Genomic DNA, 19,253 nt, shown 5'->3' with positions numbered 1-19,253 from the left:
TAATAAAAAACTAAAAACATATTATATAATTTATTAAACAAATTTATTTTATATAAATAAATATATTTAATTTTAATATTTAGGCCTAATTACTTAAAAACACCACATGTTGAATTTTTTTTCGTTTATACCCCGACCTAGAAAAATTTTCATCTGTACCATATTTCGGATTTTTCGTTTTCACCTCTACCCCAACTAAGGGTACAATTGATAATTTAAATACTTTAAGGATAAAAACGTTATAACAATAAAAGGATTATACCTTATCTTTTCTTATTGCAAACAATACAAAAAAGTCCATCATCTTTAAAAGATTCAAATAAATCCTACTTAATTGTTTTTACAAATTTTATTAAAGAATTAAATTATTTTAAAAAATATTTCTGACATAACAGCGTACTCCTCCGATTACAAACCCGTCACTAATATTTTTTTTTAAAAAAATAATTTTTTTCGGTACTCGTGCTCCTATCTTCCATGAAAGGAGCAGAGCTGCTCCTTCCTTAGCAGATCTGTGGAAGGAGCAGCTTCCAATGAGGAAGGAGGAGCAGGAGTTCATACTAAATTCAAAAAAAAAATTAATATATTTTATTTTACGTAAATTTTATTTATTTTATGTTTTTTGATTTAAAAAAATTATTGATAATTAATATAAATTAAATAAGTATTAACAAGGAAGAATGTGTTTTATGTAATTAATAACATTAACATCTAATTAAAATATATGCTAAAAATGAAGGATTATTTTAACTTTTTTTTAAGATGTAAAAAGATTAATTTAGTATTTTAGGGTAGAGGTGAAAACAAAAACCTCAAAATATGGTACAATTGAAATTTTTCATAAATCGGGATATAAAAAAAAATGAAAAAAAAGTTCAACATGGGGTATTTTTAAATAATTAGGCTTAATATTTATATCTAAGCCTACTTACTTATAAAACCCTCACCTTGTAACATTTTTTCGTTTATACCCTGACCTAGGAAAAAGTTCATTTGTACCTTTTTTTGATTTTTCATTTTCGTCTCTACCCTAAAGAGCTAATTTGACCTCTTTTCATTTGGAAAAATATTCAAAATGATCATCTATATTTAGCTTATATTCTAATTAAATATTAATATATTATTAATTATTTATAATGTTTCATCCTTTAATTAATTTAATTGTCAAAATTTTTAATTTTATGATAGAGATGAAAACGAAAAATCAAAAAAAAAGTACAAATGAACTTTTTCCTAGGTGAGGGTATAAACGAAAAAATGTTATAAGGTGGTTTTTTTGAATAATTAGACCTTATATCTATTATAAGCTGTCTATTTTGGGGCCAAACAATCATATTCAAGATTTTACTGTCAAAACTCAAATGTTGAAGGACGGTAGTTGGGATGTAGTTAATTGGTTTGAGGGAGTACAGCAGAGAAATTATCACTGAAATTAATTATATCAGCTGAGGGGGAGCAAAGTTGGTGCAGCTAATTAATTAGTATCATAATAATTGATTGATTTCATGTCCATCAAATGGAATAAACATTCCTAAAAAAAAGGCAGATGCACAAAGCTTTGATACTTAACGATTTGCATGGTACAAAGATAAAAATGGAAAAAAACGGTTAAAAAATGAAAGAAAATATGAAAAATATAATAAAATACTCCCTCCGTCTCAAAATAATAGTACACTTTTCTAATTTTTTACACAGTTTAAAAAATACAACTAATACTCTAACTTTTCACAACTTTATCTTTATTTTTTCTGTTATACCCTTATTAAATGTTATGACTAATTTATTTTTTTAGTCTAATAGCAATAAATGATACATTTAAATAAGGATAATATGGAAAAATCAACACTTTAAATTGTGATTTACAAAGAATGTGGACAACTATATGGGACAAAAAAAAAGTGGACTATTATTTTGAAACAGAGTAATAAATTTATTTATGTTTGAAAAGATAAAAAAAATTATTTTTTATTTAAGGGAAAAGATTTGTTTATGCCCTTTAATGTATTCCCCAAAATCGGGATTTATCCCTACGCTTGATGTTGGCTGAAATACACTCTAACATTTCAAAATCGGCCTATTTATTCCCTTATTTTGACGGAATTAAATAATTAATATTTTTTGTCATCTATTTCCTATGTGGATGATGATATGGCTAATACCGGTGTTTTAAAACCGAACCGGTGGCCGAACCGGTGCAGCCATCGGTTCAAAGTTTGACCGGTTCAATCGACGGGCGAACCGGATTATGCAAAATTTTATTCACAAAATATATTTAATTTATATTTGTTTAAAATCAAATATAACCGGATTGAAGATGTATTATATTTATTATTTAATTAGTAAACTTTCATTTAGGTATGTTATTTAATTTAATAATTTATCATTACAAAATCATAATACATTTTTTTTAAATGAAATTTTAAATAGCTAATTCTAATCAACCATGAAAACAAATAAACAACCTATTTATTTGCCATTAATTACAAATACATATTAAAATTGTCAACTTGTTACTATTAGAGCATCCCCAATGGACTCTCTAAAATTGTCAAACTCTTTAAATTAAAGAGTTTGACAATAAATTAGGAGTCCAATGGACTCTCTATTCTTTATATTTAGAGTAGAGAGTGAAAATTATTCTACGCATGTAGAGAGACATTTTCACTCTCTACTTCATTTTTCAAAGAGAAGATAATAAAATTACCACAAAAGTGGCTACCATTTTCGTCATTTACAATAAAATTGACCCTTATTTTATAGATACCACTTTTAAACAAAATTTTTCATAAATACCATGTGCGCTGACATCAGCGCATTTGAGCAGTTGCACATGCAACTGCTCATATAAGACGCGCGTGAGCAGTTGCCTTGTGCAACAGCTCAATTAAAGGCCAATCATGTTAGCATGTGCACTTTTGTGCACCTGCTAACATGGTTTTTAATTTTTTTTTAAGTAGTAAATAATTTATTTAATTTTAAAATATTAATTTCTGTTTTTATTTTAAAACAATAAATATATCAAATTGAAAATAATTTATTTAATGTTAAAACATAATTTTAATTTTAAGAAAAATAAATATATTAAATTTTAAAAATACACAAATAATATAATTTTATAAATTATTTACCGGATATATTATTGATACATATCGAACACGGGTCCGATGCATGAATAATATATTTTTTATGTATAAATTATGTATCGGAGATTTATCAAATATGTATTAAAAATAATTTTATTAATTATTTATCGGATATAGTATTCATACATACCGAACACGGGTCTAATGCATGGATAATATTATTTCTCATGTATAAATTAAGTATCGAATATGTATCACATATATATATATATATATATATATATATATAATATACATGTAATAAAAATTTGATATGTCGCAAAATGTATCAAATATGTATAAAAAATAAATGTAATAAAATTGTATCTATCATGTATCTATTTAAATATTTATCGTGTATAATTTAGTAAAAATGTATCTATCATGTATCTATTTAATTATATTTAAAAATATATTTATCGTGTATAAATTATGTATCAGGGATAATAATACTAATTCTAAACTTTTTTAAATTTGAAAATGAACTAATCGAATTAGTCAGTTAATTCAATTAATGTATCAAATATGTATATATCATGTATAAATTGTGTATCAAAGATGTATTAAAAATATATTCGAATTACAATTAAATATAGTCGATTAGAATTCAATAAAATATGTATCAGAGATGTATCCATTTTTTAAAATATAATAAAAAACTGATCAAATTAGTCGGTTGATTTAATTAAATCAGTAAAAATATAAAAAAAAATGTATGAACAATCTAAATTATATATCAGAGATGTATCAAATATGTATCGGAGATGTATCAAATATGTATCCAAATTTGTATCGAAGATTTCACTATAGTTTAAAAAAAAATAAGAATAAAAAAAGTAACATCACCATTCTCATATTCACTAGCAAATACATTTAAAAATATATCTATCGTGTATAAATTATGTATCAAAGATGTATCACATATGTATCTGAGATGTATCACATACATATAAATTAGATATATGTTTATAAGTTTTTCTAAATATAAAAACGAATCAATCGAATTAGTAAATTAATTCAATTAATGTATCAAATATGTATCATTTATGTATAAATTATGTATCAGATGAATCAAAAATATATTCGAATTACAATTAAATGTAGTCGATTAGAATTCAATAAGTACTAGAAAATAACATTAGCAGCAATAACATATTCAAAATGCACTATCTAATACTCAAAAATTAAAAATTAAAACTCAATTTATTAATAATAAAATTAGGGATGTATCAAAAATGTATCGCAGATATACTAGAGATGTATCAGAAATGTATCCGCTTTATTAAAAAACATTTAACGCCGGTCTCGATTTAAAATTTTGATACGTTATATTTATAAAATATATAAATAAATTAATGATTTAATTTTTCTAAAATATTTAATTTAAATATTTAACATTTACACAAATATATATAAAATATATAATATATGATTTAAAAAAAATATGGGGACCTTTGAAAAAAAAGGTCCCCATTTTATGAGTTATATGGGAAGCAGGTGCACCATGCACCCAAAACAAAATGTGACAACAGGTGCATGGTGCACCTGTGTTCACGTGCAGCAGGCCTGGCGCGTCAGGCCTGCTGAAAAGGGGACTTTTTTTTTTAATAAAAAAATATTAAAATAGTGTTTACTATGGACACGTGTAGACTAATTAAAAAAGGTGGTGTTGGATGAAATAAAACATACTTATTTGGTAATAAAGTAAACAAACTTAATAAAATTGTATTGTGTGAAAAGTGGAGCTTTTTTTCTTGCTTTCTTGTTATTTTCTCTTTTTCAAATAGTAAAATTTTAAATTTTAAAAAATAAGTTGGTTATTTTTACTTTTAAATATTATATTTTTACTTTTAGTCAGAAAACTGAATAAATAAATGCATAAAAAATTAAATAAATAAAAATTATTTTATTAATATTTAATATTTTATTATTATTTTATATGAAAATAAAATAAAATAAAATTTAATATTAGAGAGACAATTAATTTAATATTATTATTATTTAATACTTTTATTTTATTATTAATTATTAAAATTATATACAATAAAAAACTGATATTAAAGAGTCCATTGGAGTAAAATTTTAAATATCACTCTTTATCTTTAAAATGCTCTTTATTTTATAAAAGATGCTCTTTATTTTAAAGAATACCATTGGAATTCTCTTAGCTAATTAAAATTTTCAAATGTAAACATGTCTTTAAATTTAGGGATAAATACTTTAACCCCCTGAATTTTTGTCAGAATTACTACTTCATTGACAAATCTTTAAAAGTGAATTAGTACCCCCCTTAGTATTGATTATTTCAATAATAAACCCCTTCCGTCCCTTGGTCTGTCAAATGTCCGTTAGTTTTGCCCTTTTTGTTAATCAAAGTTTAAAGTATATTTTTAAAACCCGAAAATCCCTCATCAGTTCCCCTACCATTCCCCCACCCCTTCTTTCTTCCACCTCTACCATGATTTATACTGGTATAGACGTATTTATTATTTTTTAAAATTTCAGAATATTCTTGTTTTCAACCTCCTACTTCATTTGACTCACCAAAAACCCTTGTCATTTCTGATTATATATATTTTTCAATGTCTTGTGCATTTAACATTTCTATTTTCTTGTGTTTAACTCACATGAGCATTTGTAATGGCTGCCGCTAACTCCAACTCAATAAAAAAAATCATAAATTTCATAACTAATAATAAACTAAAATTATTTTATTTACTGTAAATCCTTAAATCACTTAAACAATATTAACAATATAAATTAAAATTAATTACATTGAATAAGAAAATCAAACTAGAAATTCTAAAATCAATAACAATAATCTAATTTGAACTGTACTAAAAACCCTAAATATAACCCGTTCAACTTTTAGAAATTCATGTTTAGCAAACAATACATACCTCATCAACTGATAATGTTTGCTTAGTTTAGGTCATTCAATAAAATCACAAACAATAATTAGAAATTGTTTAATGAGAAAGGTAAAACGTAGAAAGTGAAAAAAAAAAGATTATGAAATAACAATAGAAAGAGATGAAGCAAGGTAAGAGACGAAGGATTCAAAGTAAACCATGGCTCAATTTTTTTTGATCAATTTGTGTGTTAAATATGAAAAGCCAGAGACTTTGATAGAAAGAGAAAGTTTAAGACATAGAGAACAAATTTGATCAAAAAAGTTCAAGTGAATTTATTTTTCTCTTAAATTGAAAGGGCAATGTTGTCCTTTTTAGCATAACTAATGGATATTTGACGGACTAAAGGACAGAGGGGGTATATAATTGAAATAAGCAATGTTCAGAGAGGAACTAATTCACTTTTTAAAACTAGCTGATGAAGTAGTAATTATGGTCTAAACTCAGAGAGCTTATAGTATTTATCCCTTAAAATTATGATGCTCAATCTCATATATGATTTGAACATGAATCTAGTCAAATTGAAAATAAAAAAACTAATTTAATTTATATACTAAAAAATCTTCATTTGTAAGTGATGGATTCCGGAATCTCGACGGCATTAATTCTGCAAAACAGTGTAGATGGCTAATCGATGGTTTGTTCGATTAACTCTCCGATGCTTAAGTCAGTTTAGGCTTAAAAGAGAATAATTGTATTTGTTATAAGTTGTGTGTTTAGGCATACCTCAAACTCCTTTTATAGTAGTTGAATGTATATCTTGTAGATATGGAATAGGAGAGTGATTCCTATTTAGTAGAGTTTGACTCTAATTAGGAGTGTCCTTCCTTATTCAGACAGGAGTCCTATTTAGAAAGATATTCCTAAATAGTCTCGTCTTCCTAAGTTGGAGGCTATCTTCCTAAGTTGGAATTTGTATCCAAATAGGACAGATACTCCGAATATGCGTAGACCTTGGTGATCTTATCCGAATCCTGCGATCGACGTGCTTTGTCCGAGTCCTTAGGGATTCGGTCTTTATGATGTCGAATGATGTATTCCAGTAAAGGCGGATCCGGTGGATTCGGTCCTTTGGGCGGGAGTCTGGTGTCGTCTGAGAATAGATCTCCTGCGACTCGGTTCTATTATAAGTAGAATAAGATTCAGTATCCATCACTGTTGAATTATAAGAGGAAGAAAATAGAAGGTTAATCATTTTCCTCCATTCAGCTTATATGCACTCACTTACACTCCATTTGGGATAAAGACGAATTCAATTCCAATTAAAAATACAAATCTAATAATTGATGTCTTTTTTTTATTGAATTTCAATAGTTCGTATTTACTCTTATAAATATTTAACTCATATAAAAATTTATTTCCTCCGTTTATTTTTAGGTCCATTTAATCAATTTTATTTGTCTTTTTTTAGTTGTTCATTTAAAATTTCAAGATAACATCAGCTATTATTTTTCAAATTTATCCCTCCCCTAATAAATGACTTTTTCATTCAATTTACAAAGCATTTATTATATAGTAAAGTTATATTAATATTTACTCCTATAATTTACACTGCTAGAAATCCTTCTTTTAGCGATGAATTTTTCAGTCGCTAAATGCATTTAGCGAACCGACGGACTTAGTTCGTCAGTGGAATTCTGGTCGCTAAATTATTTAGCGATATAATAAAAAATTTAGCGAGAGATTTTTAAAAAATTATAAAAATATTAAAAATAATTTTTTTAATTAAAATTATAAAATAAAATATTATTTAATCGGTAGCATTCACACATACACCCGACATAGACCACACACTGTCACCCACCCATATTTTTCGCAAATTTTCCAACTTCCCAGCAGGTCACCCTTCCTCACATTAATCTCATCCAAAACTCTTTAACTTTGGAGTTTCTCCGCGCATAGCTTTATCTTAACCAACTCAAATTCTTGTTATATATGGATGTATATTAGATTTAATTATAACTAAAAAAACAAGTATGTTCTCCCGTAATATTTTTTAATAAATAATATTTTGGTGATTAATAATAATTTTTTAATAAATAATAATTTTTTACTTAATAATTATTCTATAATTAATAATAAATTTTTATTAATAATAAGTTTTTAATTAATAATAAATTTTTAATTAATAATAATTTTTTAATAATTAAAGTTTTATTAATTACTTTATTTTTAATAAAAATAGCACTTTTAGCAATGAATTGTTTAATCCGTCGCTAAAAGTGATGCATTAGCGGCGGATTAAACAATCTGTTGCTATTTGATTAACTTTTAGCGACATATTAATGAATCTGTCGCTAAAAGTTATATTTTTATCGGCGGGATTCAGAGGTCGTCTTTAATATCCCGGAAATTATTAGATATTTCTAAATGTGTTTTCGGAAATAATTTGAGTTTTTCGGGTGGCGGTTCGATTCGTAGTTTAATTGTTGGTTCGGTTCAAATTTTAGATTTTGTGTGGTCCTTTATTTTGGTGGTTCAACCAAAATGGTTGAACCAACACCTTTGAATCAGGTCTCGAAAGAGACCTGACTCAATTTGTGGAAGTCTCGTTCGAGAATTATGATTCTCGAACGAGACCTCAGCATTTTGAGCTGAGTCTCGTTCGAGAATCACCATTCTCGTTCGAGAATGCAGCCTGTTCTGCTGGTCTCGTTCAAGACCAGCAGAACCCTTGCGAGAGGGGCATTTCAGACCTTCGTACCTCCCGTGCCTTCCTATATTTACGTTTTAATCTAACCCTAACTCATTCTCCACACTACAAGCAAATCCTAGCCACCATTAACATTCATTTTCACTAAGAAACGTTGTTGAAATCATCCCTCAAAGTGGCTGATCCGGTAAGCTTCCTTAATTCATTTGATTTCAGTTTTAACGTTTGAACGACATTACGTAATTTTGATCGTTCTCCTTCGTTTCTTGATCGAAATCAGAATCGTTTGATCCTAGAGATTGTAGACTCGATTCTCTACGTTCCCCTATCTCGTTTTCGTTGAACGGTACGTAATTGATCTCGTTTCAATCGCCGTACGGTTTACCGTTTTGAATTGCTTACACTGTTTATGGATCCCTTGTTGCTGCCGTTCTTTATCAAATACGTGCTGCTATTGTATGGATGAATTGTTGAGTGATTAGCTTGCTTTTAGATCGTAAGTAGTTGCTTAGGTTGATTTCTGTTTTGGTTGAGTTCGGCGATCGTCGTCCTCCTTTGTTTGGTATGTTCTGTTTCATGATTTTTTCAATGTTCATAAGTTAGCTGACATTTTCGGTTGATTACTTTGATTACACTAGCATTAGGTATAAATTGGTTAAGTTTGGGATGAATTTTTAAGGTTAAATTTTTTGGTGTTTTGGTTTATGATTCTTGTCTCTGTTCAAGGGCTTAGGCGGGTGGTATGTTGTGTTTCAAATTGAAGGTGATGGTCAATTATGCTTTTTAATCATTTAATTGTTTTGCTTAAATCAAATAGATGCTTGAAGTTACACTCTACTTAATAATTGGGTTTTTATTTGGATTTGTAAATTAAATATTTAAAACGATATTTATTTATAAAATTAAGTTAATATAATTACTCGGTTAATAAATTTTTCGCTTGAGCGATTTCTTCAAATTGTGTTTTTGTTTGAGAGGATTTAGAAGCGACTTAAAATTTTGGGATGTTTTAAACATCAATGTGTATTTTAAATACGGAGGATTTTTCCACAGTTGGCTTTTAAAGTATAAACTATTTAAAAAGTGTTTTAACAAGTTTGATTTTAAGAAAACATAAATTTTGACAGTTGAGCTGTTTTATAAATTTGCAAATGTATTAAAAGGAAGAAAAAAAAATCAGATTCAAATGTGGAGATTTTGAAAATTTTCAAGGGTTTGCAAAACTAATGGTTTGTAAAGGTATTTCGATTTGGAATGAAAAAGAAGGTGTAAGACGTTGAGTCTTTTAAACAGAGTGAAATTTTTTTTTTTTGTATAAAATATTTGTATTGAAAGACTTCATACCACAAGGGTTGATTTTGAGCATGACTGACAATCCGGATGTAGTAAACTGGTCGTATTGATCATTCGTCGTATATGAGGTTATAGTCAATTAATGGGATTAAGTTTGAGAATTTGAGTTCGATTGGCTATACGAGATAGTTGAATTGAGAATCGGGAATCACGGTTAATAGGTTTTGACAAGTATGGTTGGTTGATAGATTTTGTTAATTGATGGTGTTGTAGTAATGATTGTATATCGTTTTGATCATGGTTGAACAATTGTTGTGAGAGACAAAATTTTTAAGTCGTCAGATGCAGTCAATGTTCAATATAGTCTTGGCGTTATGTTTCAAAGTGATTGGAAGAATCATTTGATGGATATTGTCGATCACTGATATAGAAATTTTTGTTATCATGAGAGAGGTCCGCTTTTTTTGAATTGCAATATGCGTCCTTGTGTTTTATAATTCACAAGCTAATCAGGTTGGTGTTAATCTTGAGGATTGGGTGATTATTATAGCGTTTGCGGTGGAAACGAAATATTATCTGAAGTTCATTGAGTTTTGTTATCGATTATTTGATGTCGAGATGTTATAAGTGGATGTAAGAAGTTATTTTAGAACGATAGATTTTATCAGCTATGTTGCAGTGTTATTGTTTTGATTGAGGCAAAAGAGTTTGAAATTTGGAGAACAACAACTTAGTTAGCGCTTAATCTTATATTGGACATTGGGATTTTATAATTAATAAGTTTCGAACTGGTTTTGGAAACCACTCCGGTATAGAGTAATTGTGACTCTCGGATGAATAGTTGTGTTATATTTAGTTGGAGCATCTAATTGTTAAAAACATAATTTGGTACATTTGTATGTCGTGATCGCTCATATTGCGAACCAGTGTCAGTTTCGAGATTCGAGATTCGTTCTTTATTAATCAGCCAAGTATTGTGTAATAGAGTTAGTTTGATCTTAGTTGATCTCACCTAGAGTTGGTGTTGTTTTTTTGCCTAGTGGAAGTTGTGTCGGTACTTTGGTGACTATGTTCATTATATTTTTGCAACTGGAGGTTCTTTTGAGGGACAACTTGTTGAGTTTTGCGTACGCGTGTGCGTATGCCGTTGAGCATGGAATACCATCAACTACAGTTGGTTGATTTCTTGGTTTTAATCTGTTATTTAATGACAGAGGTCGTTTGCAGTTTTGTTATATTTTATTGTCCTGGTTTACGATAAGTATCTTGTGGATGCGTTTTCTTATCGGCTTGGTACATTTGTTCAATTGCTCGCGTAATTTTATGTTACGTGGTACGTCGATGGTTTTGTTTTAAATTCGAGGACAAATTTTTAATTAGTTGGGGAGAATGTAATATCCCGGAAATTTTTAGATTTTTCTAAATGTGTTTTCGGAAATAATTTGAGTTTTTCGGGTGGCGGTTCGATTCGTAGTTTAATTGTTGGTTCGGTTCAAATTTTAGATTTTGTGTGGTCCTTTATTTTGGTGGTTCAACCAAAATGGTTGAACCACCACCTTTGAATCAGGTCTCGAAAGAGACCTGACTCAATTTGTGGAAGTCTCGTTCGAGAATTGTGATTCTCGAACGAGACCTCAACATTTTAAGCTGAGTCTCGTTCAAGAATCACCATTCTTGAACGAGAATGCATCCTGTTCTGCTGGTCTCGTTCGAGACCAGCAGAACCCTTACGAGAGGGGCATTTCAGACCTTCGTACCTCCCGTGCCTTCCTATATTTACGTTTTAATCTAACCCTAACTCATTCTCCACACTATAAGCAAACCCTAGCCACCTTTAACATTCATTTTCACTAAGAAACGTTGCTGAAATCATCCCTCAAAGTGGCTGATCCGGTAAGCTTCCTTAGTTCATTTGATTTCAGTTTTTACGTTTGAACGACATTACGTAATTTTGATCGTTCTCCTTCGTTTCTTGATCGAAATCAGAATCGTTTGATCCCAGAGATTGTAGACTCGATTCTCTACGTTCCCCTATCTCGTTTTCGTTGAACGGTACGTAATCGATCTCGTTTCAATCGCCGTACGGTTTACCGTTTTGAATTGCTTACACTGTTTCCGGATCCCTTGTTGCTGCCGTTCTTTATCAAATACGTGCTGCTATTGTATGGATGAATTGTTGAGTGATTAGCTTGCTTTTAGATCGTAAATAGTTGCTTAAGTTGATTTCTGTTTTGGCTGAGTTCGGCGATCGTCGTCCTCCTTTGTTTGGTATGTTCTGTTTCAAGGTTTTTTCAATGTTCATATGTTAGCTGACATTTTCTGTTGATTACTTTGATTACACTAGCATTAGGTATAAATTGGTTAAGTTTGGGATGAATTTTTAAGGTTAAATTTTTTGGTGTTTTGGTTTATGATTCTTGTCTCTGTTCAAGAGCTTAGGCGGGTGGTATGTTGTGTTTCAAATTGAAGGTGATGGTCAATTATGCTTTTTAATCATTTAATTGTTTTGCTTAAATCAAATAGATGCTTGAAGTTACACTCTACTTAATAATTGGGTTTTTATTTGGATTTGTAAATTAAATATTTAAAACGATATTTATTTATAAAATTAAGTTAATATAATTACTCGGTTAATTATATTTAACTTTGAATTTCGATTTGGTATAAATTGGCTAATTTGCAATTTAGCCCCTAAATGTTTTTAAAACTTATTTAAATTAAATTTTTGGTTAGTAACTTTATATTTTGTTTTAATTATAAACAAAAGTAATTAATTTGATTTTAAATATCAAATTGGCTAAAGTACAGTTAGTCCCTAATTGGCTAAAGTATAGTTTAGTCCTTAATTAGCTAATATACAGTTTAGTCCCTAAACTTTTATAAACTTAAAATGGTTAGAATTTTTGTGTTGTAACTTGGGTTACTTGAAATCGAAGTTATTGAGTTCTGCTTTTAAAATGGATTATTATTTTCTCAAATTTTTTTATAAATATAAACTCGGGTTTATGTTTGATAAACGTTTGAGTCGGGTTAAACTTGGGTCACCCGACAAGTGAGGTTAGCTTGGTAGTTATTGGTAACTCGGCTAACCCACTATTTGGAAATTAATTATTATTTAAAGTTTATTAAATAATAATTGTAAATCGGATTTTAAGCGAGTTCAACTTGTATTAATTTGGCGTTTCTACCTTTTGGATATTTTTATGTTGTTCTGGATTATTTAATTCCGATGTGTTATTTGTGTTAATCCTATGTGGTGTCTAGTACTCTATAAAGTTAGGGTCTGTTTTTAATAATTATTTTATTTCTCTATACCCGTCTACTGTTCGTGCTTCAGAGGCGAACCAGGATTATTTACTTGCCGGTTATCACGTGGATTAGCAAGCAATGAGTTTGTACTTACTATTTACCGCTTTATTAAGTAAATTGTTATTTTAATATTAAATGTATACTGTACGTATATTTCGAACTGTTTTTTTTATATTATGGCTCTTAGTTGGAACATGCTACCTAATGGGCATCATTAAGACTGCATGCGCACCGGTAATAATCTGGGTAAGGTATATATGGAAATGTGGTAATTCGGTGTGAGCATAGCTCTCGGGACCAAGTAGAGTAACTCGGTGTAGCACAGCTCTCGGGACTCTAGATATGGTAAAAGTGTGGTCTAGGAGTGGGCATCGGTCGGTTCGGTTCGGTTCGGTTCAGTTCTGAATCGACCAAAACCGACCGGTGCCAAAGTTTTTAAATGGTAAACCGAACCGTAATATTTTTCACCAAAAACCGAAATATTTTTTGACCGAAATTTTCGGTCGGTTCGGTTCGGTTTCGGTTTTTGAATTCGGTTTTTACTTTTTGAAAAGCATCATTTTCGATCTAAAATTAAACATAAGTCTTAGAAGTAAAATCCATAAATTTATAAACTAAAAAACGAATACAGAAATTCACACTCCATAAAAAAAATTCATACCCCATACTCTACAAATCTTAATATAAATTACAGACACAAAATTAAAATTATAACTCATTACTAACAAAAAATTAAAAAGAGATGAATACAAAAAATTGACAAGTCTAATTCAACAGAAGCATCAAGAAATTAAAGGGATCATCAGCAAATTGATCTTGTTTAGAGGTGTAGATCTGTCAATATAAAGAAAAAAATGAATTAGGAAAAAATTAAAGTGAATAAAGAAAATGAAACATGCAGTTCCAAAATTATACCAATAATAACAAAATATCAAAATAAAAAGAAATAAATTTGATTAAACACTTACTTTTTTTAAAAGGATTTCAAGCAAATATCCATTTATGAAAAAAATTGACAGATTCGAAGAAGCGAAAATGATGGCCTTACTTTGAATAGCCATGCTAAACGTTGAGGGAAATTGTATGATTAAGTGGAGTGTTAAATTAAAAGGTATTAGTTAGAGACTTAAGAAATCAATTGGAAATTAGCGTTTTTAATGGTGAAAAACAAAAGGAATAAGGAGAGAAGAAGAATAAGAGAGTGCCGCAAGAGAGAGAAAAAAGAAATGAGAGATAGGGTTCACAATATTAAGAAGGATTATATATAATATTGAAACGGCATAGTATTAGGTAGTATCTATGATAAAAAAAATGAACTGAATCAGACCTCATTCGGTGTTATCGGTTTTTCGGTTATTTCGGTTTGGGACAACCTCAAACCGAACCAAAGACCGATCTCCACACTTTTTCATATCTGACACCGAACCAAACCGTTTTGACCGAAAAACCGAACCAAATAATAAATTTTGGTTCGGTTCGGTTCGGTTTTTCGGTCTGGTTCGGTTTCTGCTCACCCCTAGTGTGGTCAGTGGTAAGTCGGTGTAGCTCAGCTCTCGGGACCAGGCCTATTGGATTATGTTATTTATTTAGAATTGTGGGTTAGGGTTCCAACTGTTATTCGTAATATTATTATTAAATGTTTTAAACGGTTTTAAAGGTTTTCCAATTAATAAATGTAGATAGTGGTATAAACTCATCTTAGTATATCTGACCCCGTTGATTTCCCAATTTTTCCTAGGGTTATGATCTGAGAGAATCTGGTGATCTCCGCATTTACTTTTCCTCGGAGGTTCCATTTATTTTAGTAGAACTATCAAACTATTTTATTCTTAGACCGCAGTAGTTGACTAGACGTCTTTATTTTATTTTAGTTGTTCTCGGATTGGTCCGACTGGATTATTATTGCTTTGGCATGTTATAATATTACTCAGTAATATTTATGTTACGCCTATTTATAACTCAGTATCGGAAAACATGTTATATTTAAATGTTGAATATTATAACTACTAGATTTAGGCTGGAGTCTCGGTTGTCCCCGAGCATTGATTTTCTGCAGGTTTATGTGTTTGTATGTTAATCAAAAGGCTAGCTACGGGTTTTGGTACTATATTATCCATACCCTAGCGCCGGTCGCGATTCATGAAAATGGGTCGTGACATCGTCTGAGAACTAGGTTTGAACACAGTTTTTTTAAGGAGAGAATAAATATGTTCTTTGAGAGAACAGATTCATCGAAGGTAACATACCTCCATTTTGTCTGTTTTGAGGAACATACGGGTGCATGCATGCCGGCGGTTGTTCTTCACCGTGGAAGGCCGGGACGGTGGTTTAATTTTTTAATTAGGTTTATATTAATTATGTTTAGTTGAATCTCTAATTGGTTTTCGATTTGGTTTAATTATATTTATTTAATTTGACTAGATTAAATTGGATTTTCACTAATTTAATTATGGTTAGTTAGGTTTTATTAATTGGATTAATAGATTTAATTATTTGAGTTTTAATTGGTTTAATTAGATTTATTTATATTTTGATTGGTTTAATTGAATTTTTAATGATTTAATTAGATTTAATTGGATTTTGATTGGTTTAATTAAATTTTGATTAATTTAATTAGCTTCAATTTGGATTGGTTTAATTGGATTTATATTGGATTAATTAGATTTAATTAGATTTTAATTGATTTTAATAAAATTTTAGTTAATTAGTGCTAATTAGGAAGAAAGGGCTGAAAAAAGTGTTAATAAATTTATAAATTTAAAATTAGTACTCCCTCCGGCCCGTTTAAAAAAGGATATATCTCAATTTTGTTTGTCCAACATAAAAAGGGCGAATCATTGTTTTTGTGCCATTTTACAAAGGATACTCTCTTATACCTCAATTTTCTCTTTTTATAATTAAAGCTGATACTCTACACACAAAGTATAAGACAATAATTAATAAGGTAAAATAAGAAAAACCAAAAATAATTATTATATATGTACAAAAGGGATATGTCCCTTCTTAAGTGAGAGGGAGGAAGTATATATTATAAACATTAAAGTTATTTGTGAATTTTTATTCTATTAGCCACGTCAGCAATTAATGTAATTTATAATATTGATGGATGAAGAGTTTTTTTATTCAATTAAAAATCATAAAGGCTGAATTATACCCATTAAAAATTTAGATGCACTTCTGAAAAAATTACAATAAAAGTTTGTATCTTTTACTTTGAAAAAATTAATGAATTTTATAGAATACTTTTGTCTTTTTAAATTTTATTTTATTTTTTTTATTTATTTAAATAAGGGAAAAGGTTTGCTTATGTCCCTAATATTTATCTCAAGTTCCGAACTTGTCCTTACGTTTGATTTTTGACTAAAATATAGCTCTGAATTTTTAAAATTGGCCTATTTATGTCTTTATTTGTGGAGTTAAATAATTCAAATTTTCTGTCATCTCTTTCTTACGCGGATGATGACATGACTAGTACACTTAAGCACATGTTTGTTTATGCCCCTAATATTTATTTCAAGACCCGGGTTTGCCATTAAATTAAACACTAGTTTAAATTATTTTTACTTTTGCAATAAAAATTGAAGGGCTTTTCTTAGACTATTTACACTCTCCATAGCTCCGGCGAGTTCATCGGAACAAAAATTAGAACAAGCTAACTCGCTTGTTGCGTTTTCGTATCAAAAAGGCTATGAATTTCATAATTTTGTTTAATTAACTACATTAATCATACTTAATTCTAATTTCATATATAATTATAACCTTATGGAAATCCTAATTAATAAAAAAATTAATTTTAATCCCGTCACCACCGCACTCCAACACTCCATCCACCACCGCCTTCTCTCTCGTTTTTCCAACCGATTATCACCTACTTCGGCCACCTACTTCGTCCTCAACGACGAACACGGAACGAACATCGTTCATCCTCTTTGGATGAACAGGTGACTGTTCATTCAAAGAGGAGGATCTTCATTCAAAGAGGAGGAACATTGATTGTTCATCCTCAAAGAGAATGAACTCACCGTCCTCTCTAAGAATGAACTCCGACGAGTTCATCCTCGTTTGCCGGCGGACAGTGGCTCCTTCGATAGGTATAGAATCTAATTTTTTTAAAAAAATCCCTCGACTTTTGTTCTGATGAACTCGCCGGGATTATGGAGTGTAAATATTCTAAAAAAGTTATTTAATTTTAATTAAAAAAAATAAAATAACTTAAATTACTGTTTAATCTAAGGAAAATCCGAATTTCGGGATAAACATTTAGGTTATAAACAAACCTATGTTTAAGTGTATTAGCCAGTGTTTTCAAAACCGGACCGGCCGGTTCGACTGGTTGAACCGGTCACGTGTCCGGTTTTTTAAGCCTATGGAACATAAAATTTGGTCCAACTGAATTGGACTGGATTAATTCGGCTGAACCGGTGAACCGGAACCGGATAGAACCGGCCGGTTCAATTATAAATTTATTGTATAATATATTTTTCAAAATTAAAATGTACTATAATTTTTAATTTTCTTACCTTTTAATTTATTTCTTTCTTTAAGTCTGCCTACTAAAATTAATAAAATCAACTAAAAAATATAATATTTATGTAAATTATTTATTATTTGGTAACAGATCTTGATAAATTTTTTTAATTATTAATCGAGGTAAAAGTGGAAAACTTGCAATTAAATCAAATCATTTATTTCTATATCAACTATACTTATATTTCCTTTATATTTAAGATTAACTAATGTGATTTTGGAAATATAGTTATTCTTCAATTGTATTAGCTTAATTAAAATTTATTTTATTTCAATTTCGAATTTAGTATTAAAATTTTGATAAATAATTTGAATTAATAATTAAATTCCATTCCATAATTGTACATTTTTAATATTTAAATTAAATAGATTGTTTGTTTCCATGATAATTATAGTCATATTTAATTTAGATGTGAGATTATATAATTATGTTTTAAATATATAATTACGTTTAAATTTTATTTGTTTAATTAAAATTTAGAGTGTAATATTTATTTTATTTTTTCCAGCATTTGATAATAAAATATAATAAATAATTTAATTACTTACTGGTGGATACCGAATCCTATTCTACTTACAATGGAGCCGAGTCGCATGCGATCTATTCTTAAACGACACCAGATTCCCGCCCAAAGGGCCGAATCCACCGGATCCGCCTTGACTGAAATACATCATTCGACATCATAAAGACCGAATCCCTGAGGACTCGGACAAAGCACGTCGACCCCGGGATTCAGATAAAATCATCAAGGTCTATGCATATTCAGAGTATCTGTCCTATTTGGATACAAATTCTAACTTAAGAAGATAGCCTCAAACTTAGGAAGACGAGACTATTTAGGAATATCTTCCTAAATAGGACTCCTGTCTGAATAAGGAAGGACACTCCTAATCAGGGTCAAACTCTACTAAATAGGAATCACTCTCCTATTCCATATTTACAAGGTATACATTCAACTACTATAAAAGGAGTTTGAGGTTTGCCTAAACACACAACTTATAACAAATACAATTATTATCTCTTAAGCCTAAACTGACTTAAGCATCGAGAGTTAATCGGACAAACCATCCGATTAGCCATCTACACTGTTTTGCAGGATTAATGCCGTCGAGATTCTGGAATCCATCAATCAGTTATCCAAATAAGAAGAAATTCAATTTTTCTTTCATTATTTCTTCTTTCCTTTTCTTTGTTTTTTATTTAAATAAATATATTTATTTATATATTTATAAATAATTTTAGTATTTTTTTTAAATAACTCTTTTTATTAAATAAATCTATCAATATATAGTCCAATTTATAAAGTTAACTTTATGCCTTCATAATCATATATACCATATAACTAATCAAAAATTAATTAATTAATGATTTAACAATGAGTACATATAAAATCAATGCCTTTACACTAAATTAAAAAAACAACATGACCTTAAAAA

General features: G+C 29.1%; 1 long non-coding RNA gene across 1 annotated transcript; it reads right to left on the bottom strand.

The window, feature by feature from the left end:
• Positions 1 to 13,923: 13,923 nt before the first annotated feature.
• On the bottom strand, positions 13,924 to 14,802 carry LOC126675485 (uncharacterized). Its single transcript, XR_007639763.2, has 2 exons — positions 14,258 to 14,802; positions 13,924 to 14,123 (listed from the first exon to the last, which is right to left on the bottom strand). It is a non-coding gene; the product is annotated as an uncharacterized LOC126675485 (long non-coding RNA).
• Between the last annotated feature and the right edge of the window lie 4,451 nt (positions 14,803 to 19,253).

The sequence above is a fragment of the Mercurialis annua genome, linkage group LG3 (assembly GCF_937616625.2).
Source record: "Mercurialis annua linkage group LG3, ddMerAnnu1.2, whole genome shotgun sequence".
Taxonomy (NCBI): domain Eukaryota; kingdom Viridiplantae; phylum Streptophyta; class Magnoliopsida; order Malpighiales; family Euphorbiaceae; genus Mercurialis; species Mercurialis annua.
The sequence above is the reverse complement of the archived record's forward strand: the minus strand, read 5'-3'. Positions and strand labels throughout refer to the sequence as shown.